This window comes from Vigna umbellata, chromosome 1 (genome assembly GCF_029865625.1).
Source record: "Vigna umbellata cultivar VRB3 chromosome 1, Vumbellata_1.0, whole genome shotgun sequence".
Classification (NCBI taxonomy): domain Eukaryota; kingdom Viridiplantae; phylum Streptophyta; class Magnoliopsida; order Fabales; family Fabaceae; genus Vigna; species Vigna umbellata.
In genome coordinates, this window is record NC_142165.1 from 681,671 (window position 1) to 690,863 (window position 9,193).

Consider the following 9,193-nt stretch of genomic DNA (forward strand, 5'->3'; position numbering starts at 1 on the left):
ATCTAATTATGGGTCCTTAAGGTTAGTTCATGCAAGTATAAATCATTTTACAACTTTAACCCATGCATATTTACCATTTGGAACACCAAAATGTTTAATGTTGCATTTGTTTGATGTGTGTCCATGCTTCATACAGTAAAAACAACAAGCATTGCTTACTTTGTTTTTATTAAAGGTCCCTTTTTCAACCCAAACTCTACGAGTTCTTCTTACTTTGGACTTATTTATTTGATGCATATTTCTATTTTTAACATTTCTTCTCTTAAAGTTTGTCTTAGCATGTGAATTAGTCTTGGTTTCCTTTGCAAGTAAGTTTTCAAGTATGTCAATATCAAACATATGATTCTTACAAGACAAACATTCAACAGGTTCAACAGTAGCATTTGCATCAGATAATTTTGTTTCTAAAGAACTAACTTTATTTCTTAAGACAACTTCATCATCAAGCAATTTTTCATAATTCAATTTTAATTCATTGTGCTCTTTCTTAAGTTTTTTATGTGCAGCATCAAGCTTTTCAGATTCAATCAACAATTCATAGAAAGCCTTTTGCAAGTCTAATTCACTAGATTCAAAGCTGGAATCACTTACTTGGCTTCCAGTATCTTCTGATTCAGCCATTAGACAAATATTGGCTTCTTCTTCTGTGTCACTTGAACTTGTTGAACTAGAGGCATTATCCTCCCAAGCTATGTATGCTTTCTTTTTCTTTTGAAATTTTCTCTCCTTCTTGTCTTCACTTTTCCTGCTTTTTGGACACTCAGATTTTACGTGCCCTCTTTCTCCACAACCAAAGCACTTTACGTTTGATGGAGATTCTTGACTTTCTTTCCTATCTTTGTGAAACTTGTCCTTTCCCTTTGCTTTCATGAACTTTGCAAATTTCTTTATCATCAAGCTCATATTTTCTTCATCATCAGAATCATCTTCTTCGATCCTCTTAGAGCTTTTTCCTTTAGAAATTTCAGACTTGAAAGCTAGAGTTTTCCTTTTGCCTTGATCCTCTTCAGCAGTCAATCTCCTCAGCTCAAGTTCATGCTCACGGAGCTTTCCAAACAAGATTGGCATTGACATCTGAGTAAGATTTTGAGATTCCGAGATGGCAGTCACCTTTGGTTGCCAAGACCTGTCCAGAGATTTCAGAATTTTCACATTAAGTTCATCAGTATCAAAAGTCTTACCCAACCCTTTTAAATGATTCACAATATGAGTGAATCGTTTTTGAACATCAGAGATCGTTTCTCCAGGTTGCATTCTGAACATCTCATATTCCTGAATGAGAGTGTTCTTCCTAGCACGCTTTACGTCCTCTGTTCCTTCATGAGTGACTCTGAGGACTTCCCACATTTCCTGTGCTGTCTTACACACTGAAATTCTATAAAATTCATCAAGTACAACAGCAGATGAAATTATATTGCGAGCTTTAATATCAAACTGAGCTCGTCTATTTTCTTCAGCAGTCCAATTAAAATAAGGTTTTTCAGTCTCTACACCATCAACAGTATTCATAGGAATATAAGGGCCATTTTGTACAGCTTCCCAAATACCTCTATCAACAGACCCCATAAAAATCTCCATTCTAACTTTCCAAAATGCATACTTATCACCAGTAAACAATGGAGGTCTGTTAATGGAAGCACCCTCAGCATATACATGGTTTTGATTGTGACCAACCATTTTCGCAAATTTTGAAAAACTATCAAAGCAAGCTCTGATACCAATTGATGGTATCGGAGGGGGTATTTTTCGAAGAGTATAGCGCAGCGGAATTAAAACTCAGAGAGCGGAAAGCGTATTCGATCACAATTAAACTTAATTTGGTCCTTTTAGTAAAAATAATTTTCTTTCAGAAAATTAATCAAACAGTTGATATACGTAAAATAAAATGAGTGTAGGGAATAAGAAGATCAACACAGAATTTTTATCCTGGTTCGAATCAAAAGATTCTACGTCCAGTCGTTAATCACTATAAATAGTGATTAACCTTTTTCACTAAAAAATTGTTTAACAGATTACAAGATAATGAACAAGAATAAAATGAATAGAACCACTCTACCAACTTGAAGAGAACCGCTTCAGCAATCGACCAACGATCCACAAGCTTCTCCTTTCACAAGACCAGGCAGAGCACCTTGCTAACTTGAAGAGAGTCTGCTCCGACTATCGACACACGATACGCGAGCCTCTCCTTTCACAAGACCAAGCAAGGGAACAATGAACAAAAAGCTTTCTGAGAACGTTCCTCTGACACACAGTGTTCTAAGCTTTCTCAGTTCAAAAACGTTACTTTCTAATTTCTCCAAAACAAAATATATAGCCAAGTATACTGAGTGCCAAAGGTCAGCTCCCAACTGCCATGAATAATCGATTATTGTAAGTGATAATCGATTATTCAAGTCCGTTATAGGTTTTCAAAAATGTGATAATCGATTATATGAAGTGATAATCGATTATTCAAGTATGACTTGTGATAATCGATTATTGCTTAATCATAATCGATTATTGTAGTTAAAAATGCAAGTTTACAAGGTTTACAAGAATTTCCTACTACATTTAATTTCTACAAATTGCTTTTAACTAATTCTAATATCTTCTGCAACTAAAACTTCTTGTAGCATCATCAAAACAAATTTCTTCAAGATTTACCAATACTCCTTATTGGTAACATTAAAGCCTAAAACACAAAAGCATGTCATTAACTTTCTCAGCAAACATCTGAATCTTTCCTTTCTAGCACTCTGTGAGCAATATTTTTTCGGTATAGCAATGGCGTCTAGTTCATCTAAAAGGAAACGAGCGAAAACCTTGGGTACTAAAAACATGAGCCGACCATCACAACTTGAAGGATGGATAAGCGACGATGAAGCGCAATCAAAATTTCTAGACGGTTGGAAAATGAGAAGTCTTACTACGCATAAATTCTTAAAACTCAGTTTCTTCAAAAACGAAGGTTTTCAATTTCAAAGTTGGTTGAAATGCCAAGGGCTAAAGAAATTTGCTGAGATGGCAGATCCTTGGTATCCAGAACTAGTAAAAGTGTTTTACTGAAATCTAAGGATTAGTGAAGGGACGCTGTGCTCCAAGGTAAAAGGAATAAACATCAAAGTCACAAATGAAATTTGGACTGAGATAGCCGATCTCAAACTGGGAGGAGAAAGATGTCATCTGGGTATGGAAGGCTTTCATAAGTTCTATGTATATCAGGACAGCCTAAGAAATCCTAAGGATATTCAAGATTACTCCCATTACAAAACTGGTGGAATGAAAAAGGATGACCGACTGGCTATTTTCGTCATCTCTTGGATATTAATGCCTAGAGGAAGCAACCATGCACAAACCACTATTGAAGACTTGTATCTACTGAAAGCACTCAAAGAAAATATCCAAGTAGACTGGCCTGCAACTATTTCAGACAACATGCTGAAAGTAACCAGATTGGAATCAGCAAAGCTGCCTTATTGTTTGTTCATTTCCCAGATTCTTGTTCATTTTGGAATTGACTGCATTGGTGAGTCAAGCGAGTCCTACAGCAGAACAAGCATGATTAACAAGTCTACTCTACACAAGATGAGTATGCAACATACTCCAGATGGTTGGCAGTTCAAGAATGAAGTTGTTGAAGAAGATGAAGAAGTAGGACAATCATCTTTAATTCCATATAGGGCTCGTTCTGAATTTGAAAGAACTCTGCTAAGAGAAATAAGATCTCTCAAGATTATGTGTCAAAGGACCAGGGTTGATGTGACTGAAATGAAAGAGCATTTATTGTTTCAAAACCAAAATGAGGAAGAGGAAAATGAAGATGATTCAGGTGAGGAAGGGAGAACACCTATTGAAACTGCTGCTATGGAAGAGGAAGAAAGTGAAGATGATGATGTCGCTAAAGAGAGCAATAGTGACCTCCTTCTTAGAACCAATTTGAAGAAAAATAAGAAGAAAATCTAAAATTTTAATCAATCTAGAATGTTTTTGTTTTTAAGCTGCTTGTTTTCTTTTGTAATAGATGGCTTTATATGCCATTTTTGTCTTGGCTTTATCTGATTGTATTCTATGGTTGTTTTTAATGAATTAAACAGATTAAAATCGATTATGTTATGCTTGTATGCTAATGAACTGTTGATTACTATTACATTCATACATTTGCATACTTATATTATACTTGTGTTAATTCCTATATCATATTGATACTAAAATGCTTTATCTAGAAAGATCTTGAAAGATTTTGCAGGAACATTGCTTACTAGATGGATAAAACTTGAAAATCAACTCACGGGGAAGCAATAAAGTCGATTATGACTAAGGGCAAATTGACTGTTGATAACACTCTAAATTTACATATTTTTCTTTGTTAAAAGTCATTTTTTAGATTTCTTTAGTTCTTAATTTCTTAGAATTAGGCTAGTTTTGTGTTTTTCTCTTAATTCTTTAGTTTTATAAAATTCTAGTTAAAAATAGGTTTTTAGATGTAATTTTTAGTATTTGTAAATAATTAGGATATTAATATTTTTTTGAGAAAATCTTTTAATAAAAATCTTTTTCTTTACTTTTCTTTTAATTTTTGAATTGCTGAAATATTTCTTTTATTTTTCTTTTGGGCATTAATTCATTTTCTTATTGCAGAAAGGCCCTAAAAATTGGGTTAAAGATGCAAAGCAATTGGGCCGTTTTGGCGCTGGACCTGCTGCTGCCATAGGGGTCTAGAAATTCATTTTCATTTGCAATGCTCGAGAAATTCATTTGGAGGAAAAGAAAGAAAACCTCTAGGGCTTGGTTCCAGAGAGCGCAAGAGAAAGAGAGCTTATATAGCTCTTGATGGTGACCCAGATCATGAAGCTTGTGTTCTCGCCATTTAGTCAGAGAAGAACTTGCCCGGAGAAGCTGACCGGCGAGAAAATGGAGCTGACCGGAGATGCCACGTGGAGGGCGAAGATTGAAGCGTTCAAGTAAAGCAAGGTTCCCCTTTTCCCATTTTTTTCATTTTCTCTTTTCGTTCTCCAACCCTATATAAAGGGGTTTTTCTGCATGTAAATATATATAGAGAACACTTCTTCATACACTTTCTACCTTTTCATTTTACAGTTCTCTGTTCTAGAGTTTAGGGTTTTATTCGCTTTTCTTATAATAGGATACTGTTCTTGATTCTGGATTTCGCCGAGACAAGTGCGTGAGTGATAGCCGCACGAATCTTGGTGACTTCTGATATAGTTGTAATCTTCTTTTCATATTAATAAAAGTTTTTTTTCTATTCTCGTTTGTGTTGATTTTGTTCTGTGATTTTGATTTCTGCCATTGTTATGTTCTGAGAAAATGAATTGGATTCTGTATCTCTGCATTCTATAATTCCTTTTGGAATTAAATGACTCTGTATTGAGCATTTTTTTCCGAGAAGTCTTCTCGAGTTAGAGTTGAATCCAATGCCTAAAGATTCATTCGGTTTTCTGTTTCTATTATGTTTCTTTCTATTTTCCAGTATGTGTGATTTCAATCTCAGTGTTGTAATCCTGTTCTTGTGGAAATGTGTATTGATTGAATAATTGAGTGAGAATTTCCATTTGAAGTTCTGAAATACGAACTCAAAAGACCCCAAGGAGGGCTTAACTTTCTCGGAATGTCTTTCCGAAGAGGAATTGAGACTCTTTCATTCAGTTTATTGCACATTTGCCTCTGTTGTTGCTTTCTATCCAATATCTTTAGTTTTCTTCTTCATTTTCAGTATTTTTGTTGACTTGATGTTAGAATAGTCTTAGTTTTGATTATGATTTTATTTTCCTTCCATTTAAGTTTTGTTATATGTTCCACTGTTCTTAGCATTCTTAGTTAGGTTTATTTTCTTGTTTTCTTGCATCATTTACCTATTGCAGTGATAATCTTTAGATTCTGTTATTAGGCAGTAATAATGCTCATTAGTTTAGGATCATTTTAGTTGCATTTAAGTTCTCATAGTAGTTTCATTTCTGTTTCTGTTTAGGTAGTTTAGAGTTTTATTCTCATTTCTTTTCTTTTATTTCAAATTACATTTTCTTTCTTCATTTTTTTCTTTTCTTTCTTTTATACAGATTTAATTCCTTCATTCTTTTCTCTTTAATTTCATTGTTCATATTTCTTTTCCCCACTTTGCTTTAGTAGTTAATAAATAGTAAATAAATACAAGATTTAATTCTACACTTTAGGCTTAATTTTAGCCAAGTCTTTGGATTGATACCTAGGTTGTCCCTATACTTCATTAGTGGGGAAACTTAGTTTGTTCTGATTTTAGGCGACAAAAATCGGTTTAACAACTGTATATCAACAAGGGTTAAACATTCCAATATTGGGATATCTGATATCTTTAACTATTGATATATGTGCTATTAACTGTTTACTTTCAATATATCTCTTTTCTATAGTTGACTTGAAATGATTAAGAGATTATATTGCTTTTGATGAATGATATTGTCTCATTGTTACATTGATATTTTTGTTTTGTTTCTGATCTGATACAATTTTGACATATGCTGATATATGCTCTGATATATACTGTGAATATTGTATTGTGCATCTGTGTTTTGAGATTAAAACATCCATAATGACAGGGGGAGGATTGCATATACATTGAGATGTTTCACATGCCTACATTTAAGGGGAGAGTATATATTAAATCATGTGAATATCTTTGACAGGGGGAGCATCATTATTTGTTTTTTGATGATTATTTGATGCATCTCTGTATGCTTGAGTATTTGTATATCAATACCATTGTGCTTACCTTTTTTGTTAATGCCCAAAGGGAGAGAATTATGTTGATTGGTAATTGATTGATAATCTGTATTGAGTTGTGCAACATGGTTGATTATTAATCATGGTGTTGCATCATCAAAAAAGGGGGAGATTGTTGAGATTGTTGATAGGGGGAGCACTAGTTTAACTGAACCCAGAATCTCAGTAATATCTGAGCTTTTCATGATGACAACAAATAATAAATAACACATGTGTATTATGTGTTACATGTTCTATGCTTACATGTTATATACGTATATGAGAACATGATTGTGTTTTGTTGTGTTGTTCATTGAATTTCACTGCATTTCACTGTGTTATATATGTGATTTTATACATGAATGCATGACACATGTTTCTGGATGAGAAAAAAACCACAAACACTAATGTTGAATTTTAATTGTGTGGCAAAACAACAATTTTAAGTCGATTTCATTATGGGGTGAGTCGATTAAAACTCGTGTCTTTGTACAAACCTTTTCCAAAGTGTGCTGTGAGATTTTTCAAAGAGAAAGTTTTTCCAAACTATGATTTACACTGTTACACAGTCGATTATATGCGTGTTGCATTCGACTAAGTCTATTACTGTTTTGAAATTCTGTTAATGCTTGATATAATAGTCTAACGGTCATATTTTTAAATATGTTGACCAAGCATTAAATGTCATTCGACTGCATTAATTGAGAATTCAATTAATTGCTTTGACTGCTGCTAACTGCTATAACAGAATTGTTATATTCGACTGCATTAGTAGCATAGTCGATTAAAATGTGTCAGAGATGTGTTATACTATAAATAGACACAAATTTGATTTGTGTAAGAACTTTTGTGAATCTAACAGTTTTTGTGATATTTTTCAGAAGGTGTTTCTTGTAGAAAGAGGAAAAGAGATCCAAGAATCAAGAAGTGACCATGGTGATCATCTCCTTGTGATTTCTTGAAGAGCAAGCTTGCTGTGTATTCAAAGGGCTGATCAATTCTGCACATTTGGGTGTAACTACGAGATCAGAGTCTACAATCTTATGAATATTGGTTTGAGGTTCCCTGTTGTGACTACAGGAAGAAGAGCGTGCGACGCTCTTGACTTTGATAGGTGTCTGAAAGGGTTTAGACAATAGGAGAGGAGATTCTTGCTGTTACTCTAGTTATAGTACTACCTATATTTGATTAGAGGGTTAGAGAGGTGTTTTATATTTTTGACGTGAGGTCTCTATAAAAGCTTTGTTGTAAAAACCTTGATCACAATGGAAGCAATGGAGGAAACTCAATGATAATGGAAGCAACTTAGAGAAAAGGAAATGAAAAATTAAAGAGAAAGAGAAGGAGAGCAGGAAGGGAGGAAAGAGAGAAATGAGTGGTTGTGTGGGGGTTTAGGGAAAACAGAAATGATTGCAAAAAAAATAAAAGAAGGGGAGGAGAGACCCATCAAATTTGCCCCAAAATTCATAAGACACTACAAAAGGAGTTACAAAACACACAATATTGGATACCTAAGTAAGTAAACTACTGATCTTCTTAAAGTTTCCATTCAACTGTTTCCATTTAAGATTTGTTGTTAATATTCATTGTTTTACTTTCGCAGTTGGTCTAGGATGCAAATATTTGAGATCTTCCAAACATCTAATATTGCTGAAAAGTTTGTGGTTGATGTAGACAAAAGGGATTGTAGCTGCAGAAAGTGGATTGTAACAGGAATCCCTTGTTGTCATGCACTCACAGCCATGAGGTTTTTAAACATCAATCTAGAAGACTACATCCCAAATTGGTTTATAACCTCCACGTATGAAGAAACTTACATTCCAATTATTTTCCCTGTGAATGGACCTCATCTATGGCAAAGGACTTTAAGTCCTGATATTTTGCCTCCACCGAATAGGGTGCTGCCAAGTAGACCAAGAAAAAAAAGAAGACTGGAGAGTTGGGAGCAAAAGAGGGATGATACACAACTTGGACAAACTGGAATCCCAAAGAGATGTGCCATATGTAGACAATTAGGGCATAGAAGAACTAATTCCCCACAAGCAAGTCAACAACAACACCAGGAAGCTACACCACACCCCACTCAAGCAAGTGAACAACAACACCAGTAAGCTACACTAGATCCCACTCAACCAAGTCAACAACAACACCAGGAAGCTACACTAGTCCCCACTCAAGCAAGTCAGATTATTCAAGAACCCCAAATCGATCACACTACAACACCACTTTAGATTATTGTTATAAAGGCACTCCAAAATGAGTTTGGTGTACGTAGTTGATCTTTGTGTGAAAAAAGTTCAACAGATGTATAACTTGTGTACATAACTGGGACTTTAATTAAAATAAGTGGGTACTTATGTTAACCGTTTTGCACACAAGGGTTTGTTCACTTGTAAATACAACTTCCAACCTCACAAAAATGACTTCCATGTCTAATAACATTTTGTTAAGGCACGAA